At 38.5% G+C, this 22,899-nt stretch overlaps 1 protein-coding gene across 10 annotated transcripts in view; it reads left to right on the plus strand.

The window, feature by feature from the left end:
• TRPM3 (transient receptor potential cation channel subfamily M member 3) overlaps positions 1 to 22,899 on the plus strand; it is a 662,437-nt gene that overhangs the window by 54,544 nt on the left and 584,994 nt on the right. The window lies entirely within an intron of this gene.

The raw sequence follows: 22,899 nt of genomic DNA on the forward strand, positions 1-22,899 counted from the left end.
GAGATAGCATTGAATATTATGCTTAGGATAATTTTGTTTTATGTGTTTCTTGTTAGAACAAGACAATTCTAAACAAATTTGTAAGAAGTTTCGTATTCTGTTTATCATATACAAGATATAAGTTAATACCCTCTCTCTGGCTGGCACATTCAAACAGTCAGTTAAATAGGCTCATTTGCCTTAGGAAAGTCTTCAATGTCTTCAATTGGTGGAATCTTATCTACCCGTATTTTCCAGCGTATAAGACGACCCCCTAATTTTACAGTTAAAATATAGGCTTAGGCCTATATTCGCTGTATAAGACTACCCCCCACTTCAAAGAAAAGACTTATTTTGCGTCAAGATCTGCAGGTAATTTTTTGCAATTTTGGTCTTTTGCCCCTGATTTTCGGTTGACTTTTTTTCGTTTCAAAAGTTATCTTATACGCCAGAAAATACAGTATGAGAAATCCATCTGAATTTGTAATGGCTTTTACAATTTCTGAATGTACAGATCCACCACTGCCAAAATCTCTACTAGAGAATAATCTGTATTAAAATTACCCAATTCATTTCTGATAGAGCTCTCATATAATAAAAGAAACATACTTTAATCATCAATTAGAAACTCTTCTTCTCATGACCCATTGCCCTATGGAATAAATTATTAGTGGGAGAACACTTTCTTGGGGAGATCATATTTTAAGACAGCAACTAAATGTGCATCCTCAAAACACAAAGTCAATCATAGTGGCTCTAAGGAAACTGGCCACATAGGTGGACTTTGGTGTGGAGGCTCATATTTCCGTCTCTCCTCCCCACACTCATACAACTCTCTTCATGCTTGTACCATGAGACTCCAGACTGTCTGCCGGGCTCCCTCAGCCGATGTGTGTCCCAAGCCCCAAGCACCTCCTTGTTCCTCTCCCCAATGCCATCAGGAAGTTTCATTCCTTTAGGGTCTCTAAGTCCATTTCTCCTATTTTCCAAGGAAACAGTAAGAGGACAAAGCTATCCATGGAGGGTGCTTGTGGGCAATTTTGTAGAGGTGATAACACTTTTGTAGTTTAATCACATGGGCCTTAAGGATAGAAAATAAATGAACTCAATGTTTGATGATACCTATCACTTTTAGTGTTCTAGGCACTGAGCCATTTACTGTTATAGATTTTACATTTACAATTATTTTTTTAAAAATATGTTATTGATTTCAGACTGTTATAAATCTTATATTCACAATTAATTTAAAAAATGTTATTGATTTCAGGAAGGGAGAGGGAGAGAGAGAATTATCAATGGGAGAGAATCATTGATTGGCTGCCTTCTGAACGCCCCACCCCCCTACTGGGGATTGAGCCAGCAACCTGGGCATGTGACCTGTTTGGAAATCAGACCGTGACCTCCAGGTTCATAGGTCGATGCTCAACCACTGAGCCACGCCTGCTGAGCTGTAATTAATTTTTTAAATGATGACAAATTTTTGAGAAGCTCTTTTAACAGCTTACCTAATTTCATTCATCTTTTAGCTCAAGTATAACCTCCCAAAGGACTTCCTCTCTAGCATGGTACCCTTCCCCATCCCTCTGTATCCCCTTTAGCTCTTTCACTGTGTTCCATATCATTTATTCATTGGTATTATATCCAAGATCTGTCTAAATGCTTGCTTATATTCTGTTACAACAACAAAAATGGTAGCCCCATGAGAACATGACCTTTATCCTCCATATTTAGAACACTAGAGGCTATATATGTATAGTTATTGAATTAAGTTCAGGGTTATCCTCATTTTTACAATTGAGGAAATGGCTCAGAAAAGTTAAATAATGACCACAAAGTCACATAGATAGAAAGTGGTGAAAATGGGCCAGAATCCAGGCTTGTTTGGCTCTAAATCCTTACTCTCTCACTACAAAATGCTATAACTTTCTTCACCCCTGATATAATGGGGAGGGATCCTAATTAATTACGTGGTAGATGATATAAGAACTCTTTAAGAGGTATTTTTTCTAAGCCATACCCTCAGAATCCCTAAAATCAATTGAAAGGGTGCCATCTCTCTGTGTAGCTAGCTAAGCCAGTTAATGTTTACATTTGGGGAATTTTGAGAATCTAAAATAAAGTGATACCTTGAATTAAATCAAGTTAAAAGGACCATTATTATAGAATAAGAGAATGTGAAGATCAGCTCAGTATGCCACCTGGATGTTGAAAAATAGTTTGTTTGTTTTTTTAAAAAAAGAACAAAATATTTATTTAGACCTTTACATGGTATCTGGGGTTGATTAGTAGAAAAACAAAACTTTTAAAAAACCATGCTATTATGTAATTTAATATTAAAAAGATTTATTAGGAACCAGCAGGTTGTTTGTGGATAAACACTATTTGCTCATATATTCCAGGGACCCATGGTGATGGAATAGGAGAAAGAAGGTCTTGGCCTATTGTCTACATTGCCTATCATCAGCAATGACCTTGAGAAATAAGTTTTGCTGTTCCGAAGTCCCTTGTTAGCTCACTTCCTTCTGTATCTTTTCTTGTTCTTCCTTTCTTTTCCCTTTCCTTTCTGACCTGGTGTCCTTAACACCGGTTCTTTGTTTTTGTCTGCAGGTCTGCATTGTTACGGTAAGCAGATTCTAGTGAGAAGACTGTATATTATTATGTTATTTTCTTTCTGAAAAATAGATTCCCCGCCCCAGGCCAATTCTTACAAACATTCATGTGATTATTCAGTTAAAAAGAAAAGGCATGTATTCCTGAGTCTGAGTAAACCTGGACAGTGAGTCACAGTTTGTGGTTCTCTTAATTGTAGACTTGCCTGTCATTATTTTCAGTGCCCTGGGTCAGTCACTTCTGTCGCCTGGGATGATCAAAGACATTTGGCTTAATGAGACATACTGCTCTCAGATGTAGGTGCACTCTTACTGTCTCATCTGTGGGGTGTTTATCACCTCCCCTGTCCTAGTATTTGTGAAGTTCCTTGTCCCAGTTTAGCTCTGAATCTTACATTCAACTCTAAGAGGATTTATAAGAAGTCATTTGGAATAACCAGTTGGGTTCTGCGATAAGCAAACACATTAGCCAAGCTTTCTCTAATGACTCTCCCTTTCTCCCTGACACTGCTGAAGGCAGACAGATGTGTTAAGGTAATCTGCCCACCAGATACATGTTTTACCCTGACCAATTAGTGGTTGAAAATGCCCGGAAGAATAACCCATTTAAGTAGGCATCAACAAAGGAAGACTGTGTGTGTCTCATATTATCTTTAAATGTGCAAGCTCCCTTAATTGCTCAAGAATTAGTTTTCAGTATTGTTTTGGAATATATATATCCTAAGAGTGGTGAATAGAAATATTAAGGAACATTTCTTTCCAGAAGTGACAATGTTCCTTGAATGATAATGCTCTCTTTGTACATGGGGTCCAACCTTTTTATTTTGGTCATAGTCCATATGCTTTGCTTCTTTGTTGTTGTTGTTGTTGTTGTTGTTGTTGTTGTTCTTCTTCTTCTTCTTCTTCTTCTTCTTCCTCTTCTTCTTCTTCTTCCTCCTCCTCCTCCTCCTCCTCCTCCTCCTCCTCCTCCTCCTCTACTTATTCCTCTTTCTCATTCCCCTTCTCCTTCCCCTCCCCCCTCCCTTTTTTGCATAGAGATGTTTATTCATTCTACTGTGAGATAGCCCTAAATCTTCTTTTCAAGTCTTATTATTTTTACTTGTTGGCATTAATAAACATCTTCAAAATCTAAGTGAATTCAAATACCAGAAGTTTAGCAGATAACTTCATCCATTTGTTTTATAAGTATTTTTGTTCATTTATTATCTATGAGGCCTGGTGACAAAGTGGGATCTAAGCCAAGTTCAGGATTTTTATTCTTTTTGTGCTTATGAGCTTCTAGTTCTGGCAAATGTATTTTATGTAGATAACTAGGACCAGAAGAGTTGTTTCAAACAAAAAGCAGTTCACTGAGTAGAAAAAAAAAAAAAATAACAAAAAAAACTTAGTGTACAGGATTTCCCACAAAAATGTAAACACACTTTAAAAAAACAACAACCATATTTTATTGATTTTTTTACAGAGAGGAAGGGAGAGAGATAGAGAGTTAGAAACATCAATGAGAGAGAAACATGGATCAGCTGCCTCCGGCACCGCCCCCCCCCCCCCCCCCCCCACTGGGGATGTGCCCACAACCAAGGTATGTGCCCCTGACCGGAATTGAACTTGGGACCTTTCAGTCCACAGGATGATGCTCTATCCACTGAGCCAAACTGATTTCAGCTATATACAAACTTTAACAGATATTGATGTTTATTTTTCTTTTCAGATTTAACTCATTGGAATTAATAATTATTCAAAGTGTATATACATTTTTTGAGGACACTCTGTATAATTAAACCATATAGGGTGGAATAGTGACATAAAAATGGAATGCTGTTGGAATGATGGGAGCTTGGGTTCAAATCCCACCTTTGTTGTTTATTAATTATGTGCCCCTGGATATGTTACTTAACTACCAGCCCTCAGTTTTCTCTTTTCTTTTTTTAAGTAAAAAAAAAAATGTTGTTATTGATTTCAGAAAGGAAGGGAGAGGGAGAAATTGAAACATTAATGATGAGAGAATTATTGATTGGCTGCCTCCTGCACACCTCACACTGAGGACTGAGCCCACAGCCCAAGCATGTGCCCTGACTGGGAATCAAACTTTGACCTCTTATTCATAGGTTGATGCTCAACCACTGAGCCACACCGGCCCCTCCAGTTTTCTTTTTTCTACCTAGGGTTTGTTTAGATTAAATGAGGTATAATGTACAGCATATAGTAGTAGCTTCTTTCTAAATGGTAGCATTTTGTTACTGATTCAGGACTCTTGGACAGGATCTGAAAGCCATCTATCACATTAAACATTTGCAATAGGCTGAGCATGTTAGACTTCTGAAAGGCATTTGAAATGAGTGACAGATTTTGCTCCCTTATTCATGACATGGCATGGGTACATCTCTCAAAATCAAATTACCCCATTCTAGGAAAGATGGTGATGAAAATACAATTTTTTTTTTTTGTGCAAATTAGTAGTGAATATAGGTGTAATTTTACAGATAAAATCAATTTTATATGTTCTTTGCAGGCTCGAAAAACTATGCAGGATTTTTTTTTTTTTTTTTTTGAGTATTCTATTACTGTGTGTTCTGGAGTACATCCCTTTGGAGTTCTATGTTTTATTTCTTTAAATTAAAAAAAGAGCCAAAACCGGTTTGGCTCAGCGGTAGAGCGTCAGTCTGTGGACTGAAAGGTCCCAGGTTCGATTCTGGTCAAGGGCATGTGCGTTGGTTGCTGGCACATCCCCGGTAGGGGGTGTGCAAGAGGCAGCTGGTCAATGTTTCTCTCTCTTCGATGTTTCTAGCTCTCTATCTCTCTTCCTTCCTCTCTGTAAAAAATCAATAAAATATATTAAAAAAAAAGATAAAGAATGTTTCTTTAAAAAAAAAAAGATGAATTTGATGGGACAGAGAGTATTTCTTTAACAACCTTGCAATCAGATTCTGTGGAAATAATTTTTATTGAACATCACAGTTTAAGCAGGTTGTTCAGGCATCTTTATGGGAAGCAGTTACTGTAGGGGTTAGGGTCCTGGATTTTGGAGTTACCCTGTGTACCAGCTCTGGCTCTGCTACATATTGGCCTAGACAAGTTCATATCATCAAGCCTCTATTGCCCCAGCTCTACAGTAATAATTGTAATAGTTATTATAATAATAATAACCGCCTGTTTTTATTGATTTTTGGAAAGAGAAGGATAGTGAGAGAGAAGCAATGATAGAGAGAGACACATCATCAATTGGCTGCCATGTGCATGCCCCCTGACTGGGAATCTAACCATGATCTCTTGGTTCCTAGGTTGACACTCAACCACTGAGCCACACCAGCCAGCTCTCTTAATATGCTCTTAACTCTCCAATAGTAATTTGTTGGGTTCCTGTGGAGCCCACATGCAGAAATGTTTTGCCAAATGAAAATTTTATCATCGTGGTCCCTCCTGAGAAGTACAGGTAGTAAAATGAGTAAAATTAACATTTCTGACTTCTCAACCTTATCATTAGCAAGGCTTCTTGTTTTCAATGCGTTACTTTAAAGCTGATTTTGCTCTTTTAAGTTTGATTGCTTGTGTTCTTAGGCAATTCCAGTGAAATGCCGGCATGCTTTCCCCAACCCATGATACTAAGCTTAATTCCTAAAGTGGTTCTTATTTCTTTTTTCTTTATAAATTCTGGACTAAATTTCACACAGTCATTAACTCGTGCCATAATCTATGTTCCCAATCCACTTAGCTTGAGTAGATACCAGTACTATTTAATCTGAAACTTTCAACTTAATTCATTTTGTAAGAAGAAAATGTACTTAATTACAAGTTATAAGAATTGTTATCTCTTATGTTCAGAAGGTTTACATGTAGTCATAGAGACAGGCAGTAATATTAGCCAGAAAGGAGCGTTCTGGATTTTGGTAGTTTGAAACTTTAATTTGAGCTCTTATATTTTTAGAGTGCTTGAGTGCAAGCTACCCTTTTGGAAATTTGCTTTAACCAGTTAAATAGCAACAATGCATTGTTCTTCAGGGCCAGCCACAGGGGGAAAAGTCAAGTAGGCGGAGTTTTTCTTTCAAGTAGTCACAGCTCCCAGTACCACAGAGCTCCTGGATCTTCTGAAGAAAGCCCTGAGGGGAGTTCTTCGCCTTTGTATTCATTGGATATTGACCTCCACTAGGTTCTTTGTTTTGTGCTACACATTAATGGCCTCAGGTGTCTTTCCCCCAGAGAAATTGGTTTTGTAATTAACTCTTTCTGAATAAGGAAGTCTTAGGAAACCTCCTCTGCAATGAGGGATGTTCAGGTCCTATGAATAGGCCTAGCTATGGGAGAGAAGAACCCTCCCTGGAGTTCCTCCACCCGCTGATACACACGTGTGGCGAGTCCTGAACTGTGGGCAAGGTGAATGTAACAGAGCGCTAGCGGGGATTCAGCTGCCGGAGGCCTCATCCCAGTGTGCAGTAAGTAAGGTGGTTTACTAAGCCAAGTCACCCTCTAGCTGAGCCTTGGATTTCTTGTCTGAAAAATGAAGAGGCTGCAGCTCAGACATTCTGTGATTCTATAATCTCTTTCATCTCTTTTGCACACTTGCTTCCATGAGACTGTAGGTTAAAAAAAAAAAGGGCAAAGTTTTTAAAAAATTTATTTGAAACTGATCAGAGAAGAATGAAGGTCCTCCAAATCTGTAATAAATCCAGTTTAATTAGTGCCAGCTTTTGGGTGGAAGTTGTAGTGTAGTGTAGACTTTGAACAAGCTAGAGGGATTTCATACAGAATAATTCATAGACACTAGAAACAAACCCAGTTTTCACATGCTGGGCTGTGGCCATGCCATGAGGACACCACTAATACATATATGTGCAGGCTGGTCAAAACTGGGAGCTCAGATACAAACACAGATCTAGGAGCAGAAAGCTTGCTCTTCCAGCCAGATAGCTTGCCATGACAGAGCCTCTTGGAGGTAAGACCGCTGTAGCTACCACTTCTAGTGAACACTTTTGGTTATGGCCAACGACAAGGACTGTGAATAGACCAATCCCCGCCAAACATACTTATGCATCAGGGAGGTAATATTTTTAAATAAATTTTCCTAGTCCCTTTTGCATCACTTGTTCTTACCTTATCCTTTTTATTTTCCTAAAGACCTGATTGAGAGTTAAATGTGTTGTTATGCAGTGGTCTCTCAAAGCATCATAGGGATGTTCAGTGTCCTGGTGGATTTATTAGTTTTTGGAAATGCAAAGTCCATTTCAAAGTTAGGTGATAGTTGAGATATTACAGAAAACCAGAGAAGAACCAAGCAATACTTAGAGAGATTGAGTGACATTTATGTCTCTCAAATTCAGGGCCCCAACATGGAGGAATTTTCCCTATTTATGTTTTTTACCTTCTTTGTCTCCCAAATATGGGGTGTTTCCGGCCCCCTTTGCAAGTTCTTAAAGAGCCCCTCCAGGGGTCCTCAAACTTTTTAAAGTGGGGGCCAGATCACGGTCCCTCAGAGAGCTGGAGGGCCGGACTATATGAACTACTAATTCCTACTGTAACACCTTGGCTGCGCTCACTGCCCAAAAAACCTGGCGGGCAGGATCAGACTCCCCTGGGGGCTGCATGTGGCCCGCGGGCCGTAGTTTGAAGACCCCTGTGCTAGGGCCTTAAGACCTCAACCAAAGGCCTCCTCTAGTGCCAGCACTGATAATTTCTTCCGGGGAAGGTTTAATGGCCTCTCTGAAATGGGAGTAGTCTTATTTTCCTTATCATTTAAGCAAGCAAGCATTTGCAGAAGCCAAATAGCTGGGTTAAAATTTCAAACAGCAGTTTTTATATAAGACGGATGCTTCAAAGACTGTTACAGAAATTTCTAATGTAAACAAAAGAATAGAATGATAAAATGAACCCTCACATATCTGTCATCTAGCTTTCACAATTTTCAACATTTTGGCAATCTTCTTGACTTTTATTCTGGAGCATTTTTCTGCAAACTCTACTGCTACCATTAACAAAAATGATGATACTGTGCTGAGCTCTGGCTATTAAGTCTTCTAAATTAGGAATTCTTCTAAATTAGAAAAACTCAGTTGAATGAACAGAAAGCTACAAGTAAGCTGCCTTATTCGTTTCCATATAGAAATGATGTTATGATGAAATCATAACATCATTTCTTATTTATGAATCATAACATCATAACATCATTATTTTAAAAAAGTGAGTTCACTTAGTATTTTGAGTATAGTTTTCAAGTTAGAGATTTAGAATAACTTAGAAATTTAGAAATTGAATGGGTCTTTGCTACCATGTTACATCCAACTATAACACATATTTAATCCAACATTTTATGGTGCAATATCTGACTTACTTTAAAGCTGATTTTAGTGAAATTAATATGCCCTTTTGAAATTCTGAACATTTTCACACATTGTTTAGCTCACGATCTTTGTACTCAATAATAAAACTATGCTATTTATCAGACCATTCTATCATGTCATTGATTACCAAAATGGTGGACTTGCCCAAAGCCAAATAATTGTATGAGATGGAATTACTGCTGGACTCCTCACTCTTAGGCCAGGCCATTTACCACTATCTCATTATGCTTTCTAAAACCCAATAAAACCTTACAGATTAAATAACTGCCTAATGGTCACACAGCTGGGAACTGAAGATTAGGACAAATATCATAAAAATTATGATGATGAAAATAATAACTAATAATTACTCTAGCTATGTGCCAGCCATTTTCCATTAGCCTTGTTCAGTCTCTCTCCTTTTCTTAATAAATGTTTATTGAATTCCTATGAAGTGCCAGATACTGTTTTAGGTGCTGGAATGTAGCAATCAGAAAAGTCCTAAACCCCTGTTCTCATGAATCTTATTTCATAGTGTTCTATATAGATCATCCTATTATTTGAATTTATGTAACCGGACAATCGATGGGTCCAGGCTGCCTGTCACTACTTGAGCAAATTAAGTAGAGACAGGGTTGAGTCATATATGAGCATTTATTCCATTACTGCTGTCAGGATTGGGAGAGCAGCAGGTCACCCACAAAAATCTGCTCTGCACTCCACCATAAACTGGCTGCTTATATTGGGTAGCAGAAGAAAGATTACATGGGAAAGTAGGCAAAAGGGCAAATGGGCAGTTTACAGATAGGCAAGTGGACTGGGGTTACATGGGGAAATAGGCAAAGGGCATGCCAGATGGGCAGTTAACAGGTAAGCAGAGGGCTGGGGATCTTCAAAGGGCGTAGTGATATGCAAAGCCTGGGGTCTTCAAAGGGCTGCAAAATAATAATAATAATAATAATAATAATAATAATAATAATAATAATAAAAAAAATAAAATAAAATAAAAATAAAGTTGTTAATCTTCCCATGATCATAGGTAGCTCCAAATGGGGAAGAAGGGTTGCCCTCTGGGTGAGCTCCCAGGTCCTGAGGGCAGCCGCCATCTAAATTAGAATGTGCCTTCTCTAGTCAGAACAAAACAATCATGGTTAACAGAGCATGATTAATATTTCTTACAATTCTACCTGGCTCCCCAACATTCTATTTCTGCCCCTATTGTTTACACAACTTTATGGGTAGTTACTCTTCTTATTCCCATTGTATTGTTGGGGAAACCAAGTCGCAGGGAGGCAAAATATCTCAAACCCATGGTCATTCAGATAGGCTGTGGCGCCCAAAATTTGAACACTGATGCTATCTCTGGTTTCAGAAACAATATCATAAACACCATTCAATACTGTTTCCATATTGAAATCCAAAGCCTTTATTTGTAGCTACCCTGCTCTGGCCAGCACTAGTGCTGCATTTCTTACTGAAGTCCTTTCTTAGCTTTGTCATTAAAAGTGAAACCATGGATGGGAAAACAGGTTCATATATGCTTCGGCCTGTTTCCCGGGAACTTCTGTTGGAGGCTAGGGGACAGCTTTATCTCCCCATCATTTAGTCCCTTAGTCATTGGCATGTTAGTTAAGATACTCAACTGTGCTTGTGATTTTTCTGGTGTCAAAACAGCTTGTTTCTAATTTTGAGCAGCACTGTTCCTTGGAATTATTATTTTTTTTAGCTCCCCAGATAATATGCCCGAAGACAGCCAATATAAAATTGGATATAGAGAAAAGAAAGATGAACTTCAAAAAAACATCACATCCACATTTAAGTCACTTGAATTATTATTTCTAAAAAAAAAATACCTTTCCTGAGGAAGAAAAAAGTAGGAAGTAGGAAAAAAAAGTTAGCGTATTTCTAATACTGACTGATAAAGAGCATGTCAGAATTTAAGAGAGTAGTAAATCGAAGTAGCCAGAAATTGACAACATCAAAATGAAAATGGAGCTTTTAGCAACAAAGGAATTCTCTTAAAGTAGTATTCCATAGAAAATATGCCAATTGAGATGTTAGAGTGTAAAAGGTAAAAGGGAGGCATTCAGAATCTAAAGTTAGATTTGTTTCCCTTTTAACACCTTCATACAAAGTAAGTTCACTTTCTCTCTTTAATGGCAGCTATTAACTGAGTGTTAAGAATATTCTAGAAAGTTTGGTCTTGAAGGCTCTAAATTGTAATAGGCTTCCGCGGAGGAATCCATCTATAGAAGTAGCCATGAAGAGTTCTGAAATGGATTAAAACCAGCGAGAAGTCATAGGTCTGTGTGTTGTGACTGAAGTCAAGAGTGATGCTAATTTAAATTTTCAGTGGCACTCATAAGCCATCTTGGCACTCTTGCTTGGGAATCAAGAAGTATTACCTGTGTGACCTTTCTATTAGCCCAAGTCCTAAAAATTTTTGCTTAATGTGAAGTTCCAGGAACATCTGAAAATCCTGGGTGGAAATATGTGCCCCAAGAGAAAGTTATTAAGAAAACATAGGGCCTGACTTGCATGACTCAGTGGTTTAGCATTGACCTGTGAACCAGGAGGTCACAGTTCAATTCCTGGTCTGGGCACATGCCCAGGTTGAGGCTCAATCCCCAGTGCGGGGTGTTTAGGAGGCAGCTGATCAATGATTCTCTCTCATAATTGTTTCTATCTCTCTCTTCCTCTCTGAAATCAATTAAAAGGAGAGGAAGAAAGAGAAGGAAGGAAGGATGGAAGGAAGGAAGGAAGGAAGAAAGGAAGGAAGGAAGGAAGGGAAGGAAGGGGAAAATTATAACATATTGGCATATTAAGAACTATGAGAGATTAACCACAATATTTGTCACTAGCAACTAAACTAAAACATTGTAGCAGTGTGCTTAAAATGATTTCCATTACAGAGTCATAGGCATTTACGTAGGCACGTTTTATAATTTTCTGTCAGGGTTTCAGTGAGTTCCACTGGATATTTTCTTCCTGGATGCAGCCATACTGGGTCACGGATAACAGCACAAAAAAACAAGCATGTTTCCCTTTTACCTTATAACCGTTACTTGACCCTTCCCCACATTAACTGAGTAAATTCTGACAGAGTCCTTGCCTCACGGGCAAGCTCTAAGCCTCCTCTTTCTAGTGCATGTTGATTGCTATTCGCTAATTCTCACTCTGGGTAGAGTAGGATAATTGCTATTATGAATCCTCCCCTGACTCCAGTTCTTAGCACTTTCAGGGGTCCTCAAACTTTTTAAAGTGGGGGCCAGATCACGGTCCCTCAGAGAGCTGGAGGGCCGGACTATATGAACTACTAATTCCTACTGTAACACCTCGGCTGCGCTCACTGCCCAAAAAACCTGGCGGGCCGGATCAGACTCCCCTGCGGGCCGCATGTGGCCCGCGGGCCGTAGTTTGAAGACCCCTGAATGACACCTAGCTTTCTGTTAAGGCTCGATGCGGTACCAAATCATCAAGAGAAGTGTGACTGAATTCTTAAATTGTCAGTAGAGTTATTTAAATTTATTTTGATGTGTAAAAGAGAAAAATTTTAAAGGCCTTTAGGTGTGTTTGCTGCTGGCAGAAGTTTGGGAATTATAAGCTATCCTGTTTATCCCTTTGGCAATAGCATCTATGTGTTGCAAGGCATGATGGTCCCCAAATTTTTGCCATTCCCGTAAAGCTGAACTAAAAATTGTTCACTTAATGGCTTGTGCTTTATGGGTCTGTTTAAAGAAAACTCTCTGATCCTGAGAGCATAAATATATTACCCAACATTTTCTTCTGGCAGTTTTTATGATTTTATACCTTCTCCCGGCATCTTTTTGGACTTAGCTTTTGAATATGATATGTAGTACCAGTCAGATTTTATGTTCTTCTATATATTGAGCTAATTTTCCAAGTACTATTTGCTAAGTAATTTATTCTTTCCAAATTGACATGTACTAGATCATTATGTAAATGCTTCCATTTTATATCTCCTTGTTCTACTTATTTACTATTATTCCAGAACTGTGCTGTTGTAAATTTTATGGATTTGGTATATGACAACATGTGATAGGGGATGTCCTCCCCTTTTGTTCTCCTTTGAGAAATTTTACCATCTCTGTATTAAACTTTTTCTTCCGTGGGGGAAAAATAATTTCTGGATCTGTCACCTTTACCTACCTTTCTATGATCAGATACTTGGTAGAACGGAGATGTCGGATCCCAGCTTTAAAACTTCTGACTTCCTCTTTCACCTGGCCTTGCTTTCTGCTCTTTCATGATCATCTGGCTGCACCCTACTTTTTTATTCTTTCTTTTCTTTCTATTATCTTTATATCTAAGAGTTTAAAATTTGAAATATCTTGTAATTAAATGGATTGTCAGTTACTATGCAAAGCATTTAGGCTCATAGTCCATGTAATCTGAAGAAGAGAACCAAAAACTTAACAAATGGGTATGCTTGTAGTCCTTGATTTTGGTGGTTATATTCTTACCCACAATCACTAGGATAGACTCCTTGTGTTGTTTTTACAGTATTGGCAATGGGTTGCTGTCATGTGGCTGTGTATCTTATTTGGGTCTGCCTGACAAAAACACACATTTTCTAAAAGCTTGTCTAAAATGGAATAGTCTTAGCTTTTATAAATGATGTAGAATTAACAGATCTCTGTGGGGTTTGAGCCCATAACTTTGGCCTCACTACACCCTACCAATGAGTTACTGCTTTAAAGATAAGGCCAAGAGGAAAGGAGAAAACAACAACAAACAACACTGTTGGGAATGACAGTGTTTGAAAAGAAAGTAAATTGACGTTCTGATAATTGTTGAACGTTCAGTCTACTTTGTCAAAAATGAGATTTGAACCCGAGCCTGTCAAATTAATTGAGGATAAAATGATTGTTATCTTCTAGGCAATAATGAGGTCCTGCTGAGGAAGTATTGCATTCTCTTTAAATAAAATAAATATTTTACTTTCACTACATCGTTTGCTTGTTTCTGCACTTTTTCTGACTTCCCAAGGTCATTGTTGCATTAAGAGCTGGAACAGAAATGTGGAGTGAGTAATCGGGCCCATTTTGACAAATTGAAATTTTCCTGTAATGTGGAATATTATCTTTCATATTGCTGTCAAATAATTTTAGAATCCCTTTTTTTTATCATAGATTCATGGGAAGAGCTTTAGAACTGAATAGCTTTTTTTTTTTTTTTTTTTTTTTTTTTTTTTTTTTTGCCTCTGGATGTTTCAGTGTAATGATTTTTTAAAAAGATGCATTTCTTTCTAGAATAGCATATCACTTAAGTGTGAAATGGTTAAGCCTGGTTTGAGCCTAGTTCCAATGAACTGAGGGCATGATTTGTATTTCAGAGAGGGCTGTTTAATTTCGGTGTGTGACATCACCACAGACAGTGTTCCCAGTTGCAGCAGAACATCTGGAAAAATGCATGTTGTTGTTAATTAGAGACTAGACCTGAAAATGTTGATGGATGCAAATTTGTGTTAAAGTGAAAGGACAGTAGTGCAATCTTTGTGTGTAATAGAGAGAATTGCTATGGATTTCAGGTCAATTAAACATGTCTGTTTATCCTTGCATTTGGAACTGCTGAGCTCAAGTCCCACATCTCTCACTGTTTGAGCTAATGGCTCCAAGAATGTGAACGTGCTTTTCAGGAAATATTACCACTTTGGATTGAAGATGAATGACATAAAATTGAATCTTAACACGTGCCATCTGCTTCTTTAGAAATAAAAGGCTACAGAGAAAATATTGGTACTGCAGCAGGCAGTACAGCTTACAGTGTTTGAAAACGAGTCAAAGAACTCAATTCCGACTGAGTAGTATGCTCATTTTTTAGAAACATACACCCCCACCCCTTCCCTTGGCAAACTTAGCATTGTGATAACCCTAAAGACAGTGGTTTGCTGGAGGGTAAGCTCTCTGTTCATTTTTACATTCTGCTGCCATTTTTCGCTATTTTGTTTTTCATGGGGGCCATCAAGTCGTCAACCTCCTGGTTTCCCAGAAGCTGCTCTGGGAGAGTTCTTTTGTACCCATTTGGTCTAATCATGTCATAGTTCCTGCTTTTCCATTAGCCTCTCTCCTTGGGGCTCAGGGCCAGAATACATAAGAGAGGAAAAAAGGTGCAGAACTAAATATGCATAATAAATAGAAAGTGGTAGAAGACTCTGGGTTTTGTGCTACTATGTCAAAAAGTTATATTGCTTCTAATGACAATGGGTAACATTGATTGAGAATCTCCTATATTGCCAGATACTGGCTCAACCCATGGTTCCCATGCATTATCCCATTTAATCCCCACAGCAACCTAGTGGAATGATAATCTACATTTTATAGTTGTGAAACCGAGGCCTAGACAAGTGAAGCAACATCCCCATAAAGGTGGGAGGGAGCTGGGATCTAAATGCAAGCCCTCCTCCTATTCACTTCCCTATTCTAGCATCCCAGAGTGTAGAGAAATTAAAGTTTGAGTTTCCTGGGTCACAGACCTCACACAAAAAGAGTTCAGTTAAAAGTAATTGATAATCTGGGCCACAGTTAGTGTAGCTGTCTATTGGTTGAGTGAATATTTACCTACTTGACATGATTCAAGTGTGACAGAGAGACCTACCCTGCCTGCTGGTTATTGCCTGACATTTCACAATTAGGGATTTCCTCCAGGAATGAAAACACAGTAACACAGTGCACCCTGATCAGCCATTAGCTGGCAGATCTTGTGTTTTTTTTTTTTTTTTTTTTCTGAAGTGTGCTTTTTTCCTAAGTAGCAAGATTTTGATCATTTGGACTTTAATGTCAGATTTCATTGTCTATTAAAATTTTTCATTTTTTCTGGGTACTCAGTTCTTTCAAGGGATATAATAGTTGCAGCCCTGGAAAAATCAGGAGAAGCTATGGTAAAAAGCATCCTAAATGTCAGTGGTTTGTAACAATAAAGATTCTGTTCTAGCTCATGCTATGGGTCCATGTCTATTATTGGTTGTTAGAGACCCAAGCCAGAGGGAAAGAGATTTTGGAGGGTCTTACGCCAGCAGTGAATTGCTTTTTCCTGTGAGTATTTCATGTACTTCCCCTTATAGAGAAATAGTCACATAGTTCCAAATAATACTAGGGCTGCTGTAATCAATGATCACAAACTGGATGGCTTAAAACAACAGAAATTCATTCTCTCACAGATCTAGACAGAAATCTGAAGTCCAGGTGTCAGCAGAATTGGTTTCTTGTGATGGTCTGAGAATTTTCCCCATTCCTCTCTCCTAGCTTCTGGTGGTTGCCAACAACCCTTGGAATTTCTTGGTGTGCAGAAACATCTCTCCAATTCTGCCTCTGTCTTCACACGGGGTCCTTCCCTGTATGGGTCAGTGTCTCTGTGCCCAAAGTTCACTCTTCTGATAAGGACACCAGTTATTATACTTCATCCAGTATGACCTCATCTTAATCTAATTATATCTGCAAAGACTCTTTTCCCATAAGGAAAGTCACATTCACAGGTACGATGGATTAGAATTTGAACACACTTTTTGGGGAGGTGGAGGAGACAAATTAAACCCACAACAGGGACCACAAAGTACAGTTACCATGAGGTCAGAAAGAAAGAGACCTAAAGATAGTATATGGCAAAAGGCACCAAAGCTAACTACATTCCCCTTTGAAACTGGAAACCAAGACACTTCATTTTAGTCGTTAGATCTTTAAGAAAGGTTAGCAGCTCAAAGCACTAAGCCAAACGGGTCTACGGGTGTAAACAACATAGTCTGACCTGCAAATAATGTCTTAATAATGGAAAGATGCTATTTGGGAAAGGAGCCACAAGGATATTTATAGTCTTGGTGGTTTAAGGCCTCTGCATATCTATCTCTGCCATCTCATGGAAGGAAGTGAATCAGGACTTTTGTGAGCCTAGGGACAGAAATACAAACCAAGTCCTTTTCCCTAACTGGAGTGTTTTCTAAGGGATGTGAGTAGTCTCTCAGTGGTGAGTGTGATGGAAAATAACTGAGAAGTAAGTTCCATAATACATTTTGGTGCCAGGGCTGTCTGAGGTTGAGGACAAAGGTCTTTGATGATACATATCACTACTTCATTCATCTTCATTGCTTTGTAGTATTTCACTGTCTTGTCACATTCTTGGCTGTTCAGTCTTGAATTCTGAATTTTAAAAAGCCCTTGCTTTTAGCCATTCTTAGTTTCCAAAAAGTTTTAGAAATATTTTTTTTTTGATGAGCATAGAGTTATATATCAACATGGCTTAATCACCAGGGTGTGTAGTGAATTCTCTTATTGAGAAGTTGCTTAAATTGGAAACATCCTAAATATCAAGGTCTCTGACTAATCATATATGTAATTTAAATTACTCAGTATTTTCCATTTGTAGTTGCCTCCTTTCTCATTTTTAGTAATTATCTAAGGTATATGGTCATTATTTCAGAAAAAAAGATTAAAGGAAAACAGACAACATTGCAATAATAACTATATATGTTTGTGCGAATCCAATTACAGTTTGAGCACTGCGTGTCTCAGCTTACAGTTGGAACTAATGATAACGCTCTAAATGGAGAGGAGTCATTTAGCCATAATAAAACTGAAGCTTTGGTTTTAGTCTGTAACCCAATATTCTCTATCCCTAGTGCAGAGGTGGGGAACCTTTTGTCTGCCAAGGGCCATTTGGATATTTACTAGTATAACATCATTCACAGGCCATACAAAATTATCAATTTAAACATTAGCCTTCTATATTTGGTCAAACATTTAACTCAGTTGCCCCAGTGCCTTGGCAGGGCCAGACCAAATGATTTTGTGGGCCTTAGGTGGCCCGTGGGCCAGATGTTCCCCATCCCTTCAGTGAGTTTATTCAAGGGGACAAAAAAAATTGGTAGCTATCTACAGAAAAATATTTTTATATCAGCTTCTTTAGGACAGTTTAGCAGGTTCACCTTTAAAATAATTACTTATTATATGAAAAGGTCACTCAACCAGATCTTATCACACTCTTGGGCATTCAGTCTTGAATCTGAATTTTAAAAAGCCCTTGTTTTATGACATTCCTAATTTCCAGAAAGTTTCAGAAATATTTGTTTCATGAGTGTGGAGTTATAATAGATAACAATATACCTTCATTACCAGGGTATGTAACGAATTCTCACCCTCTTCCCCAAAATACCTTCCACATTAGTTATCATTGAAGTTGCAAATGTTTTTATCAGAAGACATATGTTTTCTGCTGTATGACGAAAAATATGCCTATATAATTTGGGTAACAAAGCTTGGCAGATAACTTGTAAGTTAGAAGACAGAGGTAGTAACTTGGTATAGTTGAAGGGGAAACCCAAAGCAAACTAAAAGTGAACTGGAATGAATGGAAATTTAAAGAATCAGTGAAAAAGTATTCGGGTGGGCCGAGTATATTTGGCAGTCTTTCATGTGAAAAACATCTGAAACGAATCTTAGTGTGAGCCAATAATTCTGGAAAACTAAGAATGCAAACTGAAGGCCACATTAATAGCAGTATAATTATACAATCAAGGGAGGTAACGAGCCTGTTCTACTGAGGGCCTGAATCTTTCCATTATTAATGTAACAGTATGTAGCCTGGCCAGTGGTGAATCTAAGGAGGGCCAGTGGAGAATTAAAGGAAACAGATAAGAGAATATAGTTGGGACAGGTGGATCACTGCATCTGGATGAAGAAACAGTGACATAGCCTGTAAGCTGAAGCTTTATTTTTTATTTTTTTAAAATATATTTTATTGATTTTCTACAGAGAAGAAAGGAGAGGGATAGAGAGTTAGAAACATTGATGAGAGAGAGACATCGATCAGCTGCCTCCTGCACACCTCCTACTGGGGATGTGCCCGCAACCACAATACATGTCCTTGACTGGAATCGAACCCAGGATCTTTCAGTCCCAGGCTGATGCTCTATCCACTGAGCCAAACCAGTTTCGGCTGAAACTTTATTTTATAGTTAGATCACACAAAGCAAAACAAGGGAAGATATTTATAATGTTCTTGCGAATTTCAAATCTGCTTCTTTCCTGTTATTGCCATTCTATCAAGCCCTGTTTTGGCAGCACTTGCTGTAACCCCTGCAGCCCACATCCCTTAGCTACCTAGGACTGCAGGGTCAGACTATATGGTCAAGTTTACAGCCATAGCTTTGTGGCTATAATTGTGCTGGGAGGGCTTTGTCCCCCAAGCTGGGACTTGTATGTGGCTTTGCCACAAGAGGACCATACCCACTCATCAGTCCGAGGCTTGAAGCTGCCCAAACGCTGTAGCTGCTCTCCACAAGGGACTACTCAGCCAACATCTGGATACTTGTTAGTGTTGTGGGGTCAAACCCTGGGTTCAAAATAAGACCACCGGAGGCTGATGGTTTATTTTAAAAAGCAGGCAAAGATTTATTGAAATATCTGGCCAGGACAGCCGCAAGAGCACATCATGCAGGCGGACTCCACATGACTGCACTGCTTCAGGGGCAGGTATTTCTTTTTAAAGGTTCTGAGAAGGAAAACCCCTCTTTTGCAAGAAACTGTTGTTTGGAATTTTCTGCTGTTCTTCCTAGATAAAATGTTGCTTTCTAGTTTGCTTTAGCCTGTTTGAAGAATGATGAAGATAAACTTAGCTGTCTGACCTTGTAGGCCAGAGACCAGATATGCCCACAATCTCAATACCATGCCAGGTGCACTTTTTCAATTGGATAGAACTGTATTGTCTTCAAGGCCATCATCGAGATAACCACTAAGTGCACATAGGGCTGGCTCTTTAATTAAAAAAAAAAGAAGTTCTGCCTGTAACCTTGCTTAGAATTTGTATTCATCCTCCCCAAGCCCATCGTGAGATGAACAAAGCAAGTCTCTCCAAACTCTCCCCCTGCCCACCGCTTGGGAACTCTGCAACAGTTCAAACCACAGGAATTTTCCTTTGTACTAAATTCTAAATCCTAAAGACTATATTCTAAAAACTGGGGTCAGCCTGCAGGGTCGTCCCCAGTCACATCCTGCTGGACATTGGAATGTGGCCCTATCTTGCGATAGCCGATAACACAGAAGCAGAGCTCAGAGGATATCTACAGTTTCTATCTCTGAAGGTTACTGAGTCAGTGGGAATTAATCTCCTGTGGTCCTGGTCCCAGGCAAGGGAAAATTGTCTTAGCCTCCAGGTCTCCACCTGAAAGCTAAGGTAAATATTCCATGTTTAATCAGGTACAGGATCCAAACTAGAAGGGTTAAAATTCAAACAGCAGTTTTTACCAAAGTATGGTTGCCACTATATTTCAGTTAGAAGTTCCAGAATCTGCATTTCCATTGACACATTGATTAATTAGAATTCTAGAGTAATAAAAGGTTTGGAAATACTGCCATTGGAGAAGAGGGTTTTTTTTTGTTGTTTGTTTGTTTGTTTTTTAATGTATTTTATTGATTTTTCACAGAGAGGAAGGGAGAGGGATAGAGTCAGAAACATCTATCAGCTGCCTTCCACACATCCCCTACTGGAGATGTGCCCACAACCAAGGTACATGTCCTTGATCAGAATCGAACCTGGGACCTTTCAGTCCGCAGACCGACGCTCTATCCACTGAGCCAAACCGGTTCCAGCTGAAGAAGAGTTTTTATGAAAACTAGTTTATTTGTAATTACAGTTCTAGTGGCATGATTGACCAGCACTTGACATAGAATACATTTAACAGATTGACTTGGAACAGTCTGTAAATTATGACTTCACTTTTCATACAGTATATATTTGCTCATTATTTGTGGATATATCCCATCATGACTTATCCAGAAAGATAAACCATAGATAGGAAGATGAGAAAACACACACCAATTTGTTATATTCTCCACTGTGTTGATAGAGTAAAGAAAATTATTAATATTTGAAGAAAAACCACAATTCAGGCACGTACACCTTGAATAGAATTCTGTGAACTCCCAAGTCAGAGTAAATGTTAATTTTTCAGCTCTGAAGCAGGTTATTTGTGAGGTCCATATAGACATCAATGAGAACACCATTAAGGTGGGGTGGTGGACCCCAGGTTTCTACATTGTCACTTTTCTTCTCTTCTCTCGGTGGTAAACAGCAGAATTAGGAGGTGCACGAATTGTAGTGGAGTGTATGAATTGTTGGGTAAAACATTCCACAACATGGGTGAACTGCTTTTGCAGCTCTCTTTTAAACACATTTTAGAAAGAAAATGGGTCAAAAGAAGGACATTTAAATAATTGTTGATTGTAATCATATTTTCAAATGCATATGTGAAAAGAACATTCTTTAACTTTAAAAGTAGGATTTTGGGGACAAACTTATGAAGCTAGTATATTAGAGTGAAATATAATGTCTTGGGAGTTTAAAAACTTGAAGTCAGTCTCCATTGACGGAAAACATTCACTGACAATTGTGCTAAAGATCTTCTTAGTGGAATTTCTTTTGACTGTTTTTCTGGAAAGGGAGCCACTCTGAGTCTGCCAGTTCAATTTCAGGGTGCCTTCTAGAAATGTACATTTTTGTTGTTCTTTAAGATGGGTATTCCCTTCCTCTGTACCAGATAAACTATACTCTATTGAGCCCTTAAAATAGGAGTGGGGCAGAAACTAGTTTGGCTCAGTGGATAGAGCAATCGGCTTTGGTCAAGGGCATGTACCTTGGTTGTGTGGGAGGTGTGCAGGAGGCAGCTGGTCGATGTTTCTCTCTCATCGATGTATCTAGCTCTCTATCCCTCTCCCTTCCTCTCTGTAAAAAAGATCAATAAAATATATATTTTAAAGAAGTTATTGTTTAAAAAATAAAATAAAATAAAAACAGGGGTGGGGAACATCCGGACTGTGGGTAGTATAAGGCCCGCAAAATCATTTGGTCTGGCCCTGCCAAGGCATTAGGGGTGAGTTAATTAAATGTTTGACCAAATAGCCAAAACCTGTTTAGCTCAGTGGTAGAGCGTTGGTCTGCCGACTGAAGGGTCCCGGGTTCGATTCCGGTCAAGGGCATGTACATTGGTTGTGGGCACATTCCCAGTGGGGGGGGGGGGGTGTGCAGGAGGCAGCTGGTCGATGTTTCTCTCTCATTGACATTTCTAGCTCTCTATTTCTCTCCCTTCCTCTCTGTAAAAAATCAATAAAATATATATTTTAAAAGAAATGTTTGACCAAATATAGCAGGCTCATTTTTAAGGTGATAATTTCGTATGGCCCGAGAATGATGTTATAAATACCTAAATGGTGCTTGATAGACAAAAGGTTCCCCATCTCTATTTTAAAAGAATACAAGGCCCTAATATTGAAAGCAAATAATTTCATAGTTTTCCTCAGTTAGACATATTGGTATGAATTCTATTTTGATGTACGATAGCAGAGAGGTAATTACAAAGCTATCATAATGCTGACATAAGATGCATTTCTGGAATTATATTATTTTCTTTAATACCTTTCTAACCTGAAGGCCTGTTGGAGCAGGCCGTCTTCAAAAGAATGAAGGCTTTTTCTGGCCCTGATATAAAGCCAGTGGATACTCTTGAATATATTATGTACCTGAAGCCCAGGAGGGTAAAATTTAAAGATGGGATGTTTTATTCGCTTTTTATTTCTCATGTTGGCTAACCTAACTGACCTTCAATAGCTTTATTTCAGAAATGACATAAAAACAGTTTCAGTGGCTATTCCAGGAAAAAGTTATGCTCATCATTCAATCAGAAATAATAAAAATGGTTTTCAGAAAGGTCAGCTATCAAACTTCAAAATGACTATATAAACTGAAGAATTTTTGAAACGGTTTCTCAATCTGCAAAAATGGAAATGGTAATACTGTTTTTCCTGAGTTAGTTTGGGGATTAAATGACCTATGTTTGTGACAGTGTTTAGCACAGCAACTGCTACACAAGAGAAAGCAGTGACAAGAAAATTTTGCTTTAAGACATTCAGCCACAAATAACAAGAAATATATGTCTAATGGATACTGCAACTGTTAATAAAATGTGGCAGTGATTTTTCAATAAACCACCCAGCATT

Source organism: Pipistrellus hanaki, assembly GCF_964339955.1.
Source record: "Pipistrellus hanaki genome assembly, chromosome: 11".
Classification (NCBI taxonomy): Eukaryota; Metazoa; Chordata; class Mammalia; order Chiroptera; family Vespertilionidae; genus Pipistrellus; species Pipistrellus hanaki.